Here is a 21,262-nt window from a genome sequence, read left to right as displayed (position 1 = left end):
ATATATAACGGATACTATCCATTGTGTCCATGGATTGTATCCATCCCCATGGATATTTTGCAAAACCCAGAATTAGGAACCATGGATAAAAAGACAGCACAACTGACATGAAGGGACAGTGGTGAAAACTGCAGTCAAGGTTGATTAGACTATCATCACTGAAAGCCAAAATACATTTCTTAAAGTTCAACTTACTTTCAAAATGTAGATATTTAAGTCAAGAACTGTCAAAAAGATGTAAAGGGGGAGGGGATAGGAGGTGAAGGAAGGCAAGAAAAATTAAAACAAAACCACAGGCAATGAGAGATGGAGAAGTAAAATGGAGATCCTATGGTGGTGAAGTTTTCCCCTCATTAGAGAAGTTTGTTTCCAGCCTAGCCAGATAAATAAATGGAAAAAATACAAACTGTGGCATCAGAAGAGGAGAAAAACAACCCTTAAGTGAAGAAAAAAAATTAATGTTAGGCCTCTTAGCTGGGCTATTTAGCAAGATCAAGTGGGCATCTGAAAGAGGCTAGGAATTTCAGGTCAGCTTTCCTGGCATACCTCTCAAGACTCAAGGACCCCTGTTGAATGGAAGGTAGGTGATTGGTTCAGGTAAAAGCATATCTGTGAGCAGTGAGAAAAAGCAGATTATAAGTATCTTAGTTTTGATATTACACTACAAATCTTCTGCGGCTCCCACACCAAAACAGCAGCAACCACAGTTACACCTTCAGGTCCTGGGGGCTGTCATCCTCCAGGAACAGCAGACTGTGGTGGGAAAAAAGAAGGTGCTCAGAAGAAGCAGTATCAGTTATGCAGAGAAGACTACATCTCTCTTTCTGAGAGACCTCTGGTTCTGTAGATGAGAGGTGCAACCCCAACAGCATTGTCAGGAAATAAAAAGAACTGACTAATTCTCAGTGTCTACATGTCTGCCTGATGTAGTTTGCAGGTTAAAAACCCTACGCACTGCTTTGTTCTGACACTTCCCTTGATTTAACAAAGGGCTTTGCTGAACTCAAATCCTGGAAAATAACTCAAGGAAAAAGACCTAAGAAATCCTGGCTTGAACTATGGAACACTACACACAACACTTACATTTCTATAGTAATGTGGTTATTCTTTGTTAGTTCTGTTTCTGTTAGGTACCACTTGCACAACAAAACTACACCAGGGCATTATTTAGTGGTTGCAGACATATTTTTCAAAGCACTTGACAAAAACCACAGGAATGTAAAGGTCATTGTATTATGTGCATATCAACCAGATTAAAGCAAAATATAAGAAATCCATCCAGCCATAAAACAAAACATCAGAGATAATAGCGACAGGAGGTTCCATATAATACAATCAGTAGCTGAGATAGCAAAAGGAAGCGTGTACAGACCTCCAGAGACGATTTTGTTTAAAGGCACCAAGATGTCTCACAAATATGGATTAAGAGGACATGTGAGGATCATTTACGAACTGAGAAACCTAAACCCAGAGCCAGGCATACTTCATAGTAGCCTCAAAGGTGCACTGGCAGACATTAAGGAAACTCTATGCGTTTTATCACGTACATCCAAAATGTAAATCGACTCTCACAAAAGAATTCATGTTTGTGATACAGGAAAGAAGGAAAAATCTTTCTCCAGAGCAAAGGTGGGGTGGCCTTCTTGAAGAGCTGAAATGATGTAAGAGGATGCTTTTAGCCGCTGGTGCCAGCCTTTCTACAAGTACATCAGCTAGCCAAGTCTTTCATGAATCTGAGCATTTTCACCTGACAAAACATACTTTCTTTCATATATACTGCTTCTTTTGCTGAAGTAATCACTGAAGCACAAGCTCAGCAATATTGGAACTTCTCTCGATTGCCTATAAACTTAGAAAATATAATCAAAGCAGGAGAGGCAGCTACAAAAAGTGCATACACCAAGTGTGATCCATATTTAGTTTTCATAAATTGCAGACTGGCTAGAATGGAGAAGTGTTACAGGCTACACCTCAATAAACCTATCTTAACTATAAGGACATGTTTTATCTTTTATCCAGACTGGTGCTAGGAATCTTCAGGTGAGACAGAGCACACTTGTGATCTGGGGCTTCAGGAGCAGCCAAAATATTTCTGTGTAAATCTGCATCACACGAATAACTGAGAAGCACTGTAAGAAGGAGGAATGTCAGAAGAAACAGACTGTAGTCGTAGGAGCTTGTTACATGGATGGTCACATAATGGGGGACACCTTCTCCAGATCACAAGGAAATCAGGATGCAGGCTCAGTGGTGATGAGTGTAAAAGGCTCAGAGGGCTGAACCCTCAGGCACAGGTATAACCAGAACTAGCAGATCTACCAGTAGATGGTAGGCATCATGTCCATTTCACAGCAAAGCCCCACAGGGGTAGTGGAGCTGGGCAACTCAGTACCAAAGGGTTTGACAGATTTTCTCTGGCAAATCTCTGCTGGGCTGGGAAGTTGTTAAAAAGTCCAAAGGGAATACATCCTTATCCCTCAGCTTCTTCAGTCCGTATCCATCATCTCAGTTCAAATCCTTCTTCACAGGATGCGGGTCTTGACCCAAACCCTGCCTTTGTTAAAGCCTTCATTGTCATTGCCACTTTGCAAGTCTGTTTATGTCTAACTGAAATTCTGTATTGTGCTAACGATGATCATTAACGGGACTGAGGATAGCTCTCACATGTCCTGACCCCTGGCAATATTGCCAGACATTTCTTCTCACTACTTTATTGCTGTTCTGCTGAGCACACATGGCTGCTGTTAAAATCCCAGCCAGCTGCTAACAACTGCTGGGGTTTTCCCAGTTCATTAGGAGGCCACAAATAGTTTTAAATCATGAAGCTAATTAAGCAGAAATAAGACTGCCAAACAGTCTAGGCCTCAAAATACACATCTAGAAATTGCTGACCTGGTAAAAGACCACAGGAAAGAGTTCAGCACCATCTGCAGACTCTGCCTCAGCTTATCAGTTTCCCCTATGCACATATTTCAGTATTATTTTTATGAATTGCTACCTTGGTGTTCCTCAGTGCTGGCCAGGAAGGGTAGCTTTTAACATCACAGTTTGCTGTTAAAAAAGGGCCATCCACAAGCATTGTTCCCAGTTAGCCTATCAGATGAATGGCCTGCTGTGAACAGCATTTCCACATCTGCACAAAGCCTCCCCTCACTCCTAATAGAATGGATGTCCTGAGGCAACTTCTCTGATCACCCTGGTAAGAGCCAGAGGTGGATCAAGCTGTCCCTGTATCAGCAGGTAGACAAGGCAACCGATGCTTCGCACTAAGTAACCAACAAATTTTCATCTTGGTGATATGGACGAGGCCTGTAACAAGAATCTAACTCTGAGGGCTAGTTTTTAAGCATGATACAAACCCCAGTTCTTCAACACTGGAAGTTCCACAGTGCAAACAGCCACACGGAGACATCATCCAAGAGAGTTGGAAGCCAGCTTTGATACCTTGGGGCTGTGTTTAGCCCAGTGGAAGAAGCTTGCCTGAGGCTGTTCCTAGGAGGCTGTGCAGCTCGTGGCAAGAGATGTGCTCCCTGCACACAAGGTAATGAACACATCCCCTTCCAGCTGCCTCCGCAATCAGAAATGCAAGCAATGATGTGCTTACATAACAACACTCTGTACTACATGGATTTCTCCTAGGCATCTAATATGTTGGGTTTTTTTTTTCTCTCTGGGTTTGGCTGGTGGTTTTTTCCTCCAAATTCTTTGCCCTGTTACAGACATATACTGGAGCCAACTTTGGGAGAATATCTTCCAATTGGAAAGGACACTGAATGCGTATTTCCTCCTCCCATATTTCTGTGGAAAGACAATGGAGCTCACTTTTTTCACAAGTGATAAAACTGACATGATTCATACCTGCTAAAAAAGCAGACCAAAATTCATTTAATACTAATTATAAATTGTATTATATATTAAGCCAAATTTAAGAAAAAATCTAGCATTGTTTCAGTAACTTGAGACTTCAAACCATTTAATCACACCACACCAGAAAGCAAAAATTGTTTTTTTTTAAGGAACAACAGCTTTTAAGAAACCAAATAGAAATAAGAGTTCTCAAGTTGAGAAAGGACATTTCTTCTATTTTTTTTTTCTGGTCCTTGCAGACCTTCCTTGTAAGAAAAATATGGAAAATAAAATGCTTGGGGATTTTAAATTCTCAACTGCACCAGATTAAGAACTAAAATAGTTCTATTAAAAATTTTAAATAATGTATTTAAAATCACATGAGGAAAGAAATACTGTACCATCAGCATTTCTAAGAGAGGCGAGAGACTGTAGACTGTAAAATATAATAAGCAGCATCTCACTAAAGTCGATGAGAGTCAAACAAAGAAACAGCATTGGGAAACAGATGTTGGGATTCTCTTGCTCCCACAGAGTTCCAAATGCATTTCTAACTTCACTCCTCCTTTAACTACTCCTTTACAAACACAAAAGTATTGCTTAAGGTCATCTGTTGAGCTGTGCGCAAGATGAGACCCCAGGATGATCCATAGACAGGATTTGTTTTTTCTAGGTTGGTAAACAAAGACCCTTCAAAAAATGACTGTCAGAAACAATGGGAAAGACTGTGCCATGCACATCACAGCAACCTGAAGGACAAAAGGGTAGAACAGGGGATCTGTGTCACTTAGGAGGCTGAATGCAACTTGCTGTCCTACAGAAACACATTAGAAGATCCATTTATCAAAAGCTTTTGAGTAAATACAAATCTTATCAGTAAATTTACTCCCAGTTTGATTAAACAAGTAAGCAAACTGCTCCACTAGTCAGAAGCCAAGACCAGGAAACAGCTTTTTCTGGACCTGCAACTAGCCACAGTCCTGAATTTCAATTTCCTTCAGGGGTGGAAATGGAAGCTTAGAGTAATGGGAGAAAGAAACTTCCACCTTTCTCCTGGGATAAGCAAAACATGGTTTAGGTTAAGGAGAGTCCTGAGATTTTCAATGTTGTGTTGTTTTTGCAAAACTGAACGCATCTGAAATTTATGAAACTCTTTGGCTACCAGCTAGAAGTAACAACAAATGACAGTGCTCATGTGAAGATCAGGAAGCTCCAAGAGGTTTTTTTATGCCTTAAGGGAATACAACATGTCCTTCCCAGCCCTCAGTTGCTGTTGCAGGTGCAGAGGACCACTGGGTTCCTTGTGACAGGCCACAGAATACAAATCTCCACTCAGCCACCTCTTGATAGACCAGTCCTTGGGACTTTAGTTCGGATAGCACCGATTTACCAGGAAACTCTCAGTTCTTTCTAAAGTGAACAATCCATGTCCTCATGCAATGCTGCTCCAGCGCCACTGAACAGATCTTTCTGTGAGATGCTAAGTAAATAAAATAAATAAATACAGATGCCTGTATTTCCATGACAGCCCCTCCTTCTGCTCACCTACCCTTCCCATATCAGGACCACACACTGACAATAGGAAAGGGGCATGGACACAGCTAATTTTCACTTTATTTTTATGGGTGGGGTGAAAAGGGTCAAACTGTTGTTTCCCTCACTACAGGGCTTGGGACAGGAGTCATAGTGCTCTAGACTCTGGCTTTGCTAGCAGAAGGTTTCAAAACCAAAATACAGACACCTGTTTCACAAATATACGTTTGTTGTATGTGTCACATAGAGGCTGGATAAGTATGGCATGAAGAATTTAGTGACAACCATTTGGAACAACACAACTAATTCTTTTCGTCTTCATCCACTCACAAGCACTCCAACTGTCACAGAAACACAGGCTGATAAAATCTTCATGCTGGAAACCCTTCTTTCCCTCTGGGTGTATTGTACACAGATAGAGAGTAGGGTTACAGTGCTAGTGTATTGCTTGAACCAACCTAATTCTCTCTGTGGATTTCCATCTTCCTCCTTTTTCACTAGGGCAAAACTAAAGATTCTTAAGTTTGTCAATCCACACTCATTTGGAATAAGGTTTATTTATTCTGGCTTTACCTTTATGGTCTTCTTTTCCTAGCTCCATAGTACTCCCAAAGAGAGGAGGTTTGCAGTGCATTTTAATGGAGATTTTAGAGGTTTTGCAAACTTAGGAGGAGAATCATATCCACATACAAAAGGCAAGCTGAGCTGCTAGGTGCTAGAGGGGATGTCTCATTTGTGTGCTCGCCAGAGAATGCAACTGAGACAAAAAAACACCAAAATTCCCAAAGATTTATCAAAGCAATCTGTCTTAAGTAGCTGAAGTCTGCTGATCACTTTTCAAGCAAGCAAAATAAATAAATAAATAAATAGGGAATCTTGTTGCATCCCTTGGTGATTATACATTAATATGTATACATTTTCCCCCAGTAAGTTCCCCTCTATTTTAAGAATCTTATGCCAGAAATGCATTTTTGTAACTCTCATCCCATTCTTTTCCCAGTAAAATGTTAACACTTAAAGGAACTTTTTTTCTTTTACATCGATTTCCTATATGATTAGAAAAAGAATTATCTTGAATATCTGTTGGAGGCCAGGAATAAAAGCTTACAGAAGAGTTAAAAGGATAACTTGATATTCAGAAAATGTTAGAATCAGAGCTAAGAGAGAGAGGAAAATAAATTGTAATAGGGCAAACGAGATAATGTGGGAGAATAGCTGGAGAGTTTCACTGAAGTCTTTAAAGACTGCAGATAAATACCAGGAACAGGGTAATAACCCAGGGAAATATAACCCTGTAACACAAGCAAAGCCGTGACTGTGGGGCTTCATGGGGTAAATAGGTGGATAGCAGTACAGGTGTAGAAAGGAATCAAAAGGGCAAAGATGGTATATTGTATCAAAGAAACAAAGAAGAAAAGGAGGAAAGAAGCAAAACAAGACAGAAAGAAACTTGCTCAAAAGGCTACAAACAGATGAAAGCCTGATTTTCTGAATAAGCCTAAATAGGTAGATGACCAAGTACTATGCTTAGAGGTGGACCTCCTAATCACAGGAATAAGGCAGGGAGACTACGTAGCTAACAGGAGCTTGGCAAAATCAAAATCTGAGGTCAATGGTGGGCTTTACATCCCTAGATACCTTCCAGATAACCAGTACTCTAGGGCTTATAATGTCATTTGGGAAATGTTAGGTGATTTTATGCTTGTTTCAGAAGACAGAAGACCCTACTGTGGAACAACTATTCCAGACTGGCTTGTAACTTCATCTAAAGCTTTGAAGTAACTGAATGAAAGTATCCAGAAACAGTAGAGCTTTCGTTTGTTTGCCTAGGAAAGGGAGAAAAACAAGAATGACAGAATAAGATTTAATTTCAGTTTCCTGTGCAGAAGCTGTCATTTAAGCCAGTTGAGATAAACAGCCTTGAAATGGTAATCCATTGGCCATTTCTCCCCCTCCTACTTTGCTAGGTTTTGAAACTAGAATAGGAATCAGGCTTCCAGATATACACATTTCCTCCTATTGTGGCTGCACTCTGGTAAAAGACAGAAATTCTCATCCATTTACCAACACTGCAATATTCACTCCAAAAGTATGAGCTAACAGTTGTATGGTGGCCTTTCTACTGGGGGTCACAACTCACATTCACTTTTAGCAGATCCCACTGATAGTTTTTTGAGTTACCAATGTCATTTCCCCTAAAGTCATGTCTGCTGAGCTCTATCCAGGCTCACTGGCCACCCTGACCTGGAGTTCACTTCTCTAATAACTCCCCCTGCTGCCATTCATTCTGTTTCTTCTGCCTTTGGCAGGTTCAAGTGCTTTCAAAACCTTTTAGCTGCCTATCCTTAGAGGTGCGGTGGGATTCATTGCAAGTTCAATAGCTGTGAGGACTTGGTTCCTGTGCTGACAGTTTTATACAGCTGCAGAAGTTTAAACTGCTGTGAGAATCTGATGACTAGTCCCAACCCCAATGTTTTCCACCCAGGAGGCAGAAAATTTGATGTTCAAAGACAGGTAAGAAAAGAATGTAACTCTCCCATCCCAAAACTGCCTCAGTAGTAAATCTACGGAATTTAGGTTCACCAAGACCATCTCCCATTTCCGCAGGAGAAAAAGCCAACTTCCAAATTGCTGAGCTAAATTGTTAACTTCCATAAAACACTGGGTAACACAGGGAAATATAGTGTAACAATTCCTAAACCCATCCATTTGCTGTAAGGAACAGAGCCCAAGGGACACGCAAAAAAAGGAATGGAATACAGAGGGAAAACAAACAGTAAAATCCAGCTGGCAAAATACAATCTCAGTCCACCAGCTTGTCCAGCTTTTGTTTGCTGTTTTTTTGGAAACCTCTTCTATAAAAGAAAGCTACTAAATATACCACCACTACCTCTTTCCAAAGCCTTCAAATTACAACACAAAAATGTGCGTCCGAAGAAGTACATAAGTACATACACCCGTGTCAAAACTGTGAAAAGAGGGAAGAGCTTACTTTTGCTTCTTGCCCTTTTATAAATTAAAATGAATCTCATCAGAAATGGCATAAACAACATAAGGAGAGAAACTCTGGAAAGCCTTGTTTTCTGCAGCAGTAAGCCAGAGCACACCATGCTCAGTTCTCTTCCACCCTGCAGCGTACTTGTCATCTCCAGGAACTTGACCCCAGATGAAAATTCCTCACACAGTTACGTTAGTGGTAGCAATTTACTACCACTTCCATTACATATAACTCACAAAATGAAAAGGAAGGCAATGAAGGATTGAGCTGACAGTTCTGAGTTTAATTTTCAAGCAATTTGGCAGTCATATGGAAGGTATTATGCGCTTGAAATCAGTCTTATTTGTTGTTGATATCCGTGTTTCATTCTTTGTAATGTTAAACACTAAAATCTGTTACAGCTTTGGAGCAAGAAGAAGCCATCACACTTAATTTAGGGTTCATGAGTTCCCACAAACTGGTATTACAACTATACAAATAAATACAGATTAATCCTATTGTGCATTAAAAAAGTGAAAAATAGCTGATATGTCTTTTTTCTCCCCATGCATTGCCAAGTTAGTAAATGAACAGTTCACATGGAAATAGATGCAGCAGCTAAAAAAGCAGCTGTGTTAGAAATTACTTATGTGAACAAAGCAACATAACCTCACAAAACCTTTCCCAGATCTTTCCTGGGCACTCTTCAGCTGGTTTAAATTCATTCTTCATGTATTTAAATTAAAAAAAAAAAAATTAATAGGTCAAAGTGAGAGGGAGACTGAGAAAAAGGAACTTGACAAGTGAGTGGAGACTGAGGAAGAGGAATGTGACAGCCAATAAATAGGCTTATGGGCTCTAAAAAATTCAATAACTGTCTGAGAGTACTAAGCTAAAAATTATCAGTCTAGAAAGTACTAAGAACACTATAGGAAAGCGGCTAGTAAGCTGATGAAGCTAGAATTGCAGAGGATGCACATTAAGCCTGGCTCAAGACAGAAAAGATCTCTATCCTGGTAGGGTACCTTACCCTGGTGCCAAACTCACATGGATATAATGATATGCGCAGTTTATATGAGGACATAGGATCCAAGAATGCCTCCTAGCAAGGAACTTCTGCCAAGTTGTTCTCCATTCACACTGGTGACAGAAATTGTTATTATTATCAAAATTACAATTGCAAGATTTCTCAAACTTAGATTTATTTAAACATAAGGCTTTTGTAGGTGAATTACAGGATCTATTTACTTGCCATAGATGTAGAATTTACCTATAGACATGAAAAAGCAAGTAAAATACTCTAAAAAGCCAAGTATTCCAGGAAAATTTGGGGTTTTTGGTGGGGCCACAATGAGGATTGACAGTGACATCAGTTAGAAAGGGAACTTTGCAAAGCTGAAAACTATGTAAGGAATTATTTACCATCACACATCATCTTTAGCCAGCAAAAATGAAGTGACAGACTGTTACAGGATGAACTGCCAACACAACCAACATCCTTCCTTCAAAGTGTCTCTGCTCAACTATATTATGTATCTGTGTAATGGAAAAAAAATTCGTATTGCAGTAACAATTTAGCAATGGTAATAACAACTTACAATATTAGCCCCAGTAAAATGAGCTGTCGCTAAGCAGGAGAAAAACTTGTTGCATAAGCAACTTTTAACTCATCACTGTGAACTTAACCAGGTTGAAACAATTGGAGCTGGCAATGACTTATTTACCTGGGTGTCGCGGTTTAAGCCCAGCTAGTAACAGAATCATGCAGCCACTTGCTCACTCTCCCCCTTCTTCCTTGACACCATACCTGTAGGTTTATGACCAGGTGTAGACAGACTCCATAATCGTGATTTCAGTGCCAGTGCCCAAGGGACCCACAGACAGCTGAACCCAGGACACTGGGACAAAGCAGCAGTTCCCTTGCCTGCAGAAAATTTGCTAATGACCAAGACCTCCTCTAGCACTGGGACCAGACAGGTCCCAGAAATCAATGTCCACAACTTATGTTGAGATCTGCCAGAGCAGTGGAGCAAGTTTCCACTGACTGCACACTGCCATCAAAAAATCTCAGGGGACAGAGCAAGTTACTACTGTAATTCACATCTGAAATGCGTCTTATTGCCTAAAAACATGTCAGGATGGTGCACCACTAGATACACCACTAATTCCTTCATCCTCAGGGAGGACTGTTTGACACAGATGCTAAGGAAGGTAGACATGGAATACTGCAGCTGAGCTCAGAATCACCAGAATGTCCTCCTGGGCTGTAGCTAGCTCAGAAAGAACTAGCAAGGAAACAAAAAGAAAAAAACCAAAAACCCTCCAAACAAACAACATACACCCCAGCCCCAAACAGGTTGAAATGGGAAACAGGGAAGTTAGGACTTGGAATCACAATTGGGAAGCTGCAAGGTGGCTTTAAGAGATCTCATCCTCTTTCAATTTCACTTCTCTCTCAGTTTTCTGGTTCTCATTAAGGAACACCTTAAGCTGCTTGTGTTGTCACTGGGCAGCAATTTACAGCTGGGCATACTTAGATAACCTCACTTGTGTTTCAGCTCACGTGCACAGAGCTCTGAACTACAGAGGCTCAGGAACTGTATACAGCCATAGGAACCATCCTATGCAAGTGGGAACTTCTCCACAGAAGTAAAGACAGCTGAAGACAAGAACTACTACAGTTATCTCAGGTTATACCATCCAAAACTCTCACTCAAACGAGTGGAATAAATATTTCTTCAACAGCAATCCAGTTGTGTGGCTAGCTTGACCTAGGTATGGTTTTTCCTCCCCAAAAATATGCTATGATTAAAGCCTTGTACAGTTTCCTTTTATGTCTCTCTCCTCCCAGGCTGCCACTACTTAGGTAATGCAACAATCTTAAAACAGAAATCTCTGGGTTTCACACCTTATTAAAGGTTAGAACTCACTCTGAGTCAGTTCGGTCTCATGCAGGGATAAAACAGATTATGGTAGAAAACATGCCAATATCTAAGCAGGGGATGGAAAGACAAACTCTACCATTAGAAATCATAACTTATTCTTTCAGTTGAACAGATAGCACTGTTTCAGGCAGGCACAATCCTCACTTTGCTTTCTGTTTTGACTAAGTAGTGAAAAGATTCTGTATATAAAAATACCTTCTTAATGTACCTCTTCCAGCAGCTGTTGCTTTCTTTTTCCTGCATATATTTCTTTCAGCATCACTAACCATTATCTGAAATGCAGCAAAGGCACAGCTTTCACAGGTGCGTTTCTAAAACTAGAAAAAAACAGAAAAGATGTAATTAAGCTAAAAAAAAAAAAAAGAGGTAAAATAACAGTTGCATGTTCAGTAATAGCATTGTGGCATTTTGTGGGGTCCTTTGAGTAGAGACTTATTACGCCCAGGTAAGTCACAGAAACTTATCTCTTAAATTGTGCATGGTGGTTAGAATATCAGCAATATCCTAAAATGCTGTAATGTGCTAAGGAGCAGTGAACAAGAGTGCAAAGTTCCATTTGCAACGTTACTCTTCTCTGCTATCAATATTATTCTTTCCTGAAGTTTTCCCATTCCAACACAAAAAAGTACATCTCTGGATTCCCTTCTCCAGTATTCTGATGTTTTATTAGCATTCCCCAGTGCATACTAATAAAATACAAGACTCATGCCTTCAACTTCAAAACACTCCAGAAAAACTTATTGCTAATTTTTTTGTCTTGGTAACATTTTCAGCTTTGAAGCCCATTCATTTTGGCTCCTTCTGCACCATCTTACATACAAAGAACGCTTCCCAAACCCAGTCATAGAATCATAGAATAGTTAGGGTTGGAAAGGACCTTAAGATTATCTAGTTCCACGCCCCCTGCCGTGGGCAGGGACACCTCACACTAAACCATGCCACCCAAGGCTCTGTCCCCTGGCTCCAGAGAGGGAGCATTCACAACTTCCCTGGGCAACTCATTCCAGTGCCTCACTACCCTAACAGGAAAGAATTTCTTCCTTATATCCAGTCTAAACTTCCCCTGTTTAAGTTTGAGCCTGTTACCCCTTGTCCTAGCACTACAGTCCCTAATCAAGAGTCCCTCCCCAGCATCCCTGTAGCCCCCCTTCAGATACTGGAAGGCTGCTATGAGGTCTCAACGCAGCCTTCTCTTCTCCAGGTTGAACAGCCCCAACTTTCTCAGCCTGTCTTCACACGGGAGGTGCTCCAGTCCCCTGATCATCCTCGTGGCCCTTCTCTGGACTTGTTCCAACAGTTCCATGTCCTTTTTATGTTGAGGACACCAGAACTGCACACAATACTCCAGGTGAGGTCTCATGAGAGCAGAGTAGAGGGGCAGGATCACCTCCTTCGACCTGCTGGTCACACTCCTTTTGACGCAGCCCAGGATACGGTTGGCTTTCGGGGCTGCAAGCACACTGAAGTGGGCTCATGTTCATTTTCTCATCAACCAACACCCCCAAGTCCTTCTCCACAGGGCTGCTCTGAATCTCTTCTCTGCCCAACCTGTAGCTGTGCCTGGGATTGCTCCGACCCACGTGTAGGATCTTGCACTTGGCATGGTTAAACTTCATGAGGTTGGCATCTGCCCACCTCACAAGCGTGTCAAGGTCCCTCTGGATGGCATTCCTTCCCTCCAGCCTATCAACCGAACCACACAGCTTGGTGTCATCAGCAAACTTGCTGAGGGCGCACTCAATCCCACTGTCCATGTCAGCGACAAAGATATTGAACAAGACTGGTCCCAACACCAACCCTGAGGGACACCACTCATTACTGGTCTCCAGCCGCACATTGAGCCATTGACCAAAACTCTTTGTGTGCAGCCATCCAGCCAGTTCTTTATCCACCGAGTGGTACATCCATCAAATTGGTATCTCCCCCAATTTAGAGACAAGGATGTTGTGCTGGACAGTGTCGAATGCTTTGCACAAGTCCAAGTAGATGATAGCAACTGCTCTACCCCTATCCATCAGTTCTGTAGCCCCATCATTTATGCTGCATTCCTGTTTGTCTTAAATATTGTGTACCCTCAAGGAAATAAAACCAAAAACAGTCAAGTCAGTCAAATGGTCTCTCAGTCCCATCCTTTTGCAATTCATCCCCTTAGAGGGTAAGCTTTCAAGTCAGAAACAATCTAGCCTTCATGGTTTAGACCCAGATGCACGTAAGCCCCATGCATCCAGTTGCTCGTTCCCTCCCCAGTCGGGTGGGGGAGAGAATCAGAAGAGTAAAAGTGAGAAAACTCATGGCCTGAGATAAAGAAAGCTTAATAGGTAAAGCAATAGTCATGCATGCAAGCAAAGCAAAACCAGGAATTCATTCACCGCTTCCCATGGTCGGGCAGGTGTTCAGCCATTCCCAGGAAAGCACGGCTCCATCATGTGTAAACAGTTACCTGGGAAGACAAACCCTAGCAGCCTGAATGTCTTCCTCTTTCTGCTTTTCCCCCAGCTTTATATGCTGAGCATGATGCCATATGGCATGGAGTATCCCTTTGGTAAGTTGGGGTCAGCTGTTCCAGTTGTGTCCCTTCCCGGTTTCTTGTGCACCCCCCGCCAGCTCACTGGTGAGGGGCTGTGAGAGGCACAAAAGGCCTTGGTTTTGTGTAAGCACTGATAAGCAGTAACCAAAACATCCCTCTGTATCAACACAATTTTCAGCAGAAATCCAAAACCAGCCCCATACTGGCTACTGTGAAGAAACTTAATCTTATCCCAGCCAAAACCAGCACAAAAGCGTACACCACTCATGTTGCACTGTGTTTAATGCTTCATCTCCTCATAAGACATTAGCTGAGACTGCAATATGAATATTAAAACACAAGCCTCAACTTCCTGAGTTTTGAGAATTAAACTGAAATGGGATAGTATGTTAGCACGTATGTCCCAGAAGTCACAGTTCTGGACTGAAAAAGGGAGTGTTTAGTAGCCCCAAAGGTCAACACTGATTTTATTTGGCCAGACAAATTTCTCTTTCTGAGACATGACAGGCCTTTGAATGACAGCTCCCATGAGCTGTAATGTAGCAGGAGATCTTTTATGTCAGGACCTTAAAAACAGGAAGGAAAATTAGTCAGAAATCTAAAAGATTTGAGCACAGAACCTTTGAATTTGATTAGAAATGCAGCAGCACTAATCGCATCGCAGCAAGCTAGAGAGAGATCTTTCCAATATTGTCACCAACACCCACTGACCAGCATGACAGAGAAACTCATGTGGTGACACTCAGACCAGCTCTCTGATGTTTGCTGTTCAATGAGCCAGGACTCTATTGCAAGCCAGCCTTGGTCTGAGAGGTGGCTGGCTGCCAAATTCAGCACCCACATGAGCATTCCTGCCCTGCTCTTGGAATCAGCTCTAGTGAGATAAAGTACAGCATCTTTGATGACAGGGGCAGAGAGTTAACAGGCTGTGCTGAATTCACGCTAGCTTCACACTGAGCTCGCTCAGGTATGTCTGCACTGGGTAATAAGGAGGAGGAACATCTAGTGACTCAGTTGCTCCAGATGGAGCCAGCACGGTAAGAGATCTGAAACTGTGTATTCAGCACCAGGCTTGAAGAATCACTTGAAAATGGGAGCAGTAGACAACAGGAACAGAGCTCTGCAACCTCTCAGTAAGTCCTTCCAAATCCAGATTATCTTCTTGTATATTGCGCTCCTCAATATGTCCTGCAACATCCCTCCCTTACAGGTTGCGGGGACACCAGTTGGCAGACTACATACTCTCACAGTGCACAAAAGGGCACACACAGAGGGATATGTCCACCCTGAAGGCAGTTAAGCTTTGGGATGTACCTTGCAGGCCTGCTTTGCCAATCTGCCCCTAAGGACAGCAGCAGTGTATGCTGTGGGTCCTCTCCTGCTTGCTTTTTCTTCAAAAGGAAGCATGGCCATACAAGGGGATGATGTGTACCTAGGATCACTCTGTGATGAGCAAAGCATAACCTGGGTGCACACCAGATGACTACAAGACACGCAAGGAAGGGCACCCATCTTGCCATAGAGGCACAGATAAACACAGTCTTGAGGGTGAGATAGTGGTGGGTGTTGGGGCAAGGGAAATGTAGAGACATACAGAGCTGCCCACTGGAGTGGTGGGTCAGCAGTGTGTCAGCAGGGAGCATCTGAAACAGTGGGGAAAAGGGAGGGTAATACAGCCCACGGGCTTTTTTGCAGTGCAGTAACCTGCATGGAGTGCCTTACTGTGAGTAAAGGACACAACACTTTCCTACAGGAGTGCAGCACTTGCCGCCTAAGTAGCTAGAAATAAAAAGCTGTGCAAAAGGCAGGTGCAACAACAGGAAGCTGCAGTCACACAGAGGGATCTGCTGGTGGAATTACACGGCTTGCCTGGGTGAAACAGTCATCTCTATGCCAAGGCTCACCAGTGCAGGTAGCCAGCTGGCCCTACTTGGTTAGGTTAGAGCTACTTCCACTTTCCTAACCAGGGAAGTGGAAGCCACGCAGACACAGATCCCTTCACCTCTTTTATGAGTATATAACAAAGGAGCTCAGCAAAGCGTGGTCTGAAATAAACACACATCCTGCTAAGTAACTCTTGCTGGTAGCATCGTTCACTCTACAGAATATAGTGCTGGGGTCACTTGCATAACAAACTGTGCTTTATCATCAAATTTCTGATACTTTTACTAGCACAGAAAAATAAAGCCAGATGGCAAGAAAGTATCCTCACCAGGACCCTACTGCATGATAAGAGCATACATTTCTCTTCCTAGCCCCTCTACACTGTAATGACTGCAACCTTATCTGCAAAGATATGCATTGTCACAAGACGGGTAGAAATTTACCATGAAAAGGGCAAGTTCTGTTCAATTATCCTCAGCTGAAAGTTGCAGTGTCAATTACAGATCCTTTTTTCCCCTCCTGATATGAATAAGGACATGAACGAGTGGTGTCCCTCAGGGATCAGTGTTGGGACTGGTCTTGTTCAACATCTTCCTCTCTCACATGTACAGTGGGATTGAGTGCGCCCTCAGCAAGTTTGCCAATGACACCAAGCTGTGTGGTTTGGTTGACACGCTGGAGGGAAGGAATGCCATCCAGAGGGACCTTGACACACTTGTGAGGTGGGCTGATGCCAACCTCATGAAGTTTAACCATGGCAAGTGCAAGGTCCTACGCCTGGGTCAGAGCAATCCCAGGCACAGCTACAGGTTGGGCAGAGAAGAGATTCAGAGCAGCCCTGCGGAGAAGGACTTGGGGCTGTTGGTTGATGAGAAAATGAACATGGGCCGGCTTCAGTGTGCGCTTGCAGCCCCGAAAGCCAACCGTATCCTGGGCTGCGTCAAAAGGAGTGTGACCAGCAGGTCGAAGGAGGTGATCCTGCCCCTCTACTCCGCTCTCATGAGACCTCACCTGGAGTATTGTGTGCAGTTCTGGTGTCCTCAACATCCATAAAAAGGACATGGAACTGTTGGAGCAAGTCCAGAGAAGGGCCACGAGGATGATCAGGGGACTGGAGCACCTCCTGTATGAAGACAGGCTGAGGAAGTTGGGGCTGTTCAGCCTGGAGAAGAGAAGGCTGTGTGGAGACCTCATAGCAGCCTTCCAGTATCTGAAGGGGGCCTATAGGGATGCTGGGGAGGGACTCTTCATTACAGACTATAGTGACAGGACAAGGGGTAATGGGTTAAAACGTAAACGGGGGAAGTTTAGATTGGATGTAAGAAGGAAATTCTTTCCTGTTAGGGTGTTGAGGCACTGGAATAGGCTGCCCAGGGAGGTTGTGAATGCTCCATCCCTGGCAGTGTTCAAGGCCAGGTTGGATGAGGCTTTGGGTGACATGGTTTAGTGTGAGGTGTCCCTGCCCACGGCAGGGGGGTTGGAACTAGATGATCTTAAGGTCCTTTCCAACCCTAACTATTCTATGATTCTATGATTCTATGAATAGGTCATTCATGGGCTCAGCCACCAACCAGAGAAACAAGGTTCTTACTATAGATGAAAGAGAATGTTAATTAAAGTTTTAGCATACAATACATGAAATAGAAAATAATAATAATAATAAAAGCCAGGATACAAGAGATTCCTGTATTACAGGGAAACTGTACGCAAAAAAATGTGATTTTAAATTGAGGAGGAAAAAGCATTGAAGAAAATAGATTTTTATTTTAAATAAAAATGTTTATTTGAAGAATACCATCAGGTAGCTAATGGAAAAGAAGTATTCCTAAATTCAGGATCCAGGTTCTTCAATTTTAAACTGTTAAAATTTTAGTTTAAAATTGAATAAGGTTTTAGGATATTAGGAAAAATTTCTTCACCAAAAGGGTTGTCAAGCCCTGGAACAGGCTGTACAGGGCAGTGGCTGAGTCACCATCCCTGGAGGTGTTGAAAAGGCATGTAGATGTGGTGCTGAGGGACATGATTTAGTGGTGGACTTGGCCATGTTAGGCTAAAAAGTTGGACTTGATGATCTTAAAAGCCTTTTCCAACTACCAAGGGAACAGGATCTTTTTCTCTCAATTGTTATCACTGATACAAAGTTATCTCAGTCTACACAGGGTAACTGTGTAAGTTAAGAATGTTATCAGTAAATAAATTGACTTTTGTTCTAGATAACAAATATATTTATTAGCTGCTTTGTGACCCGATTCCTGACTTCTGTCCAAGGAGAGTTTTTCCTCATTTTTTATTTCTTCATCTTCTTATCTCCAGCATTTCCCAGTCATCCCATTTCCTACTAGCAAAATTTAAGCTAAACTTCACATGTGCTGTCTTGAGTTATTATTCACATTTGCTAAGCTGCCACTCATACAGCTCTTTTTCTTAAAACTATCTTGTGTATTTCTTCTACTACCTTACACTAGACAATACATTTTAGCTTCCTAAAAAGTTATGCTGAAACATCAGGCTTATACTCAATTCTCTGGCCACTGCGATAGCACAAAGCAGAGAAGTCTGGGAATTAAACCAAACAGTACCAGCTGCACATGTCCTCACTGAGTATTTATCAAGTAAAGGCACTTCTCATTACACAACTAAAAGTGTTTGTAAATACGGTGCTCCCTCCACTTGTGCTCTGACAAAGGAGTCTTCAGATGCAGCTACTGTTCCTGAAATGTGTTTATAAGGCCTCTCCAGAGCATAGTTATTTGCACTTCACTACTCACAGAAGCAAGCATGGTCACTTTATTCCCTCAGTAAAAGCAAACCTCACTCCATAAACCAAATGTCCATTCTGCAGTTGTTTTGGATTAAAATAAAAATCGAATTGTCACCAAAGAATGTCAAGAGGCAAATACAAAAATCCTCAAAACCTGAAACAATTATATGAAAAATCACCAGGATAGAAATTTCATTTTTTAGATACAGAGGGTGGTGGTTCCCCCCCTACCCCAAAGAAAAATGATTTTGCTAGTCCAGATACCAGCATCTGTCTGAGCTCAAGATAATTCCTAGTCTCATTGCTGCCATCACAGCTGTGCCACTCCTGTTACCCCTGAATTCTAGGGAAGAGCAGCACTGAAACTGTCAAAGAAACTGTTTTAGTCTAAAGCTGCTGGGATCCCAAAACCCACTTTTCATTTAAAGGGTTCATATACACATATTTCAGTGTTTCCAATGGAAAAACTCCAAAATTTCTGTTACTCCTTTTGGCTGCTTATTTGTTTCTTTCTCAAGCCAGTTAGAAATTGCAGCTAATTTCATCTTTCTATGTACAGTAATAACAGTACATCAGCTACTTATCACTATCTTTTGTAAAATACATGGTGGATCACAGCTTCAGGAATCAGAGTGTCCAGGAAGAGTTAATGGTGCTGTCTTTAGCTAGCTTCCTATCTTTTCCTACTCATTAGATCTCTCAACTTCCCTTGCATTGCTGAACAGCTGATCTGGGGTACCCAGATCTGTTTTCCAGTCCATGCTGTTGAGCAATCCTGGACCAGGAGTTCCCTCAAGCAACAAATGCAGAAGAAACCGGGAAGAAATCTCTGGTCTGATGTTTCAGTCCAAGAGTGCCACCTGCCCAACAGCTGTGAAGAGCCCATACTGAGGACAGAAGTGGGATTGGGCTGGAAACAGGATTTCATAGTTACAATGTCAGTAAGCGACAAACCCAGCCATACTGACCTAGATCAGCAATTCCTACCATTATGTAAAAAAGTCTAAAGTGCTTGACATATGCACCATTGCTAAATAGAAGCAGAGTATTATTTCTTCCAATCTCCGGCACTACCGAGGCTAAGCAGTAGTCATCTTGGCCACCACACAAACAGAAAAGGCAGTTCTATCTTCTTTCCCACTCTATGTCCCTCCAGATTAGGCACAACAGGTATGTGTTTTAGCACTTACACACCTGTCCTTTTTGCAACCAAAACCATAGGTAGCTTCAGAGAAAAGTGACAGAGAAAAATCCCATCTCCTCCTTTCTTCATATCCAGACACAATCTTCAAGAACTTTTGCTAGCTACACCAATCTACCCTTGCTGCTTTGAAATCCACATAGAAAATTCAAGGAAAAATAATCTCTCTCCCATTCTCTTTCTTACTCACACCCACATACCCAAACAAGTGTCTCTCCATAGTCCCTGCACCTGCCATAATAAGACATAAGAAAAAGAAGAGTTCCTGTGATCTCTTCTGTTGTTTTTGAGAGAATACAGCATGGAAAAAGCTCAGGTCTAAACTCAACCATAGGAGACCCACGTCAAATGTCACTAGGTAAGAAAACTGCTCCCTGGTTTAGCTGACATTACCTGGACAGTCTGAGAGACCAGATTAAATCCAAGGGACAGAAAACAAAACTAAAAAGCTCCATATGAGTACAGCTGATGGTCCTGTGGGGCTGGCTGAAGGTTAGTGATTTTTGCAGGTGCAGGTAATATGGCAAGGAATTATTAACAGCCTTCTAATTCAGCCTGTACTTAATTGTTTTAAAATTCTTTGTGGGCTAGACCAGGCTAACTAAACTGTTTAAGCAGTGTCCTAATTCACACAGGAGCAGCTGACATTGTCAAACCAATGACTGTGTATAGCTAAGACTGCAGAGTACTGTAGAACTGTAGAATATTGTAAGGGAAAAGCCCAAGTTTCACAAGCCTAGGAGAGATTGGTGGGAAGAGCAGTTTTCAGGCATGGTTCTAGGCTGCTAGCTCTAAACATTTGGAGAACTTACCTTAGTCACACAAGCAACCCAGGTAAGAAAGCTGTTTTCTGCAATGGATGTGGGAGAAGCATACTGCATTTCCAGCAACACCCCCATCCATCCTTGATTAAAGATATCCCTGTAACAGAAGCACCATCTTCAGGACAGTGCATACAGTGGGAAATTTCAGTTTGGAAAATATTCAGAAGCTTAGCAAGTACTCTTGCAAGAGAAAACTAGAACAAAAGCTGCAAGAGAGGAAGAGCTGAACCTTCCGCAGGCCCCAGTTAAGAGAGTGAGAAGCTCAATCTCCCTTTTCTTTAGTTCCTTCATTCCTCTCCTTTTGGACACCTGTCTTAGCTACCTGGAATCAGCTGAGATAATGCCAAAATAAGCCTGGAATGCACATGAGAGATCATCTATTTCACTTGCTTTCTATAGAGAATATGCACATACTGTTTTCCGAAAAGTGTGGACTCTGAAAAGCTGAACTATTCCAGCACATTCACGGAGGGCTGGTGTCTTTAATGTAATCAGTGGCATTAACTACCAAAAACCCAGGTGCTGCTGGTATTTACTGAGCAAGATCTTCTGCATAGCATTGCAAGGGTTCTTAAGTGTATGTTTTTCAATACCCTGTTGGCAATATTGAGGTTTTGAGTGAATTAAAAGATTTAATCCTTGTAGTAACTAATAATTTAAGTAATTGGCTGGTGAACAAAATTAAATGAGTTATAGGCCAGTTAATACAGTCAATACTCTCCTTTTAGCACAGAAAGTGGTACTCGTTTTGTTTCTGTTGGGCA

The 21,262-nt window shown here is 42.1% G+C and overlaps 1 long non-coding RNA gene across 1 annotated transcript; it reads right to left on the bottom strand.

Annotated features, from left to right (window-relative positions):
- Nucleotides 1-627: 627 nt before the first annotated feature.
- LOC133266392 (uncharacterized) lies at nucleotides 628-20,950 on the bottom strand. The gene is made up of 3 exons (XR_009742362.1): nucleotides 20,487-20,950; nucleotides 19,668-19,759; nucleotides 628-753 (listed from the first exon to the last, which is right to left on the bottom strand). It is a non-coding gene; the product is annotated as an uncharacterized LOC133266392 (long non-coding RNA).
- Between the last annotated feature and the right edge of the window lie 312 nt (nucleotides 20,951-21,262).

The sequence above is a fragment of the Pezoporus flaviventris genome, unplaced genomic scaffold (genome assembly GCF_033815535.1).
Source record: "Pezoporus flaviventris isolate CSIRO_AGI_PZ_B2104156 unplaced genomic scaffold, CSIRO_AGI_Pfla_v1 ptg000007l, whole genome shotgun sequence".
In the NCBI taxonomy this organism is placed as follows: domain Eukaryota; kingdom Metazoa; phylum Chordata; class Aves; order Psittaciformes; family Psittacidae; genus Pezoporus; species Pezoporus flaviventris.
This window is presented reverse-complemented; position numbering and strand designations above follow the sequence as displayed.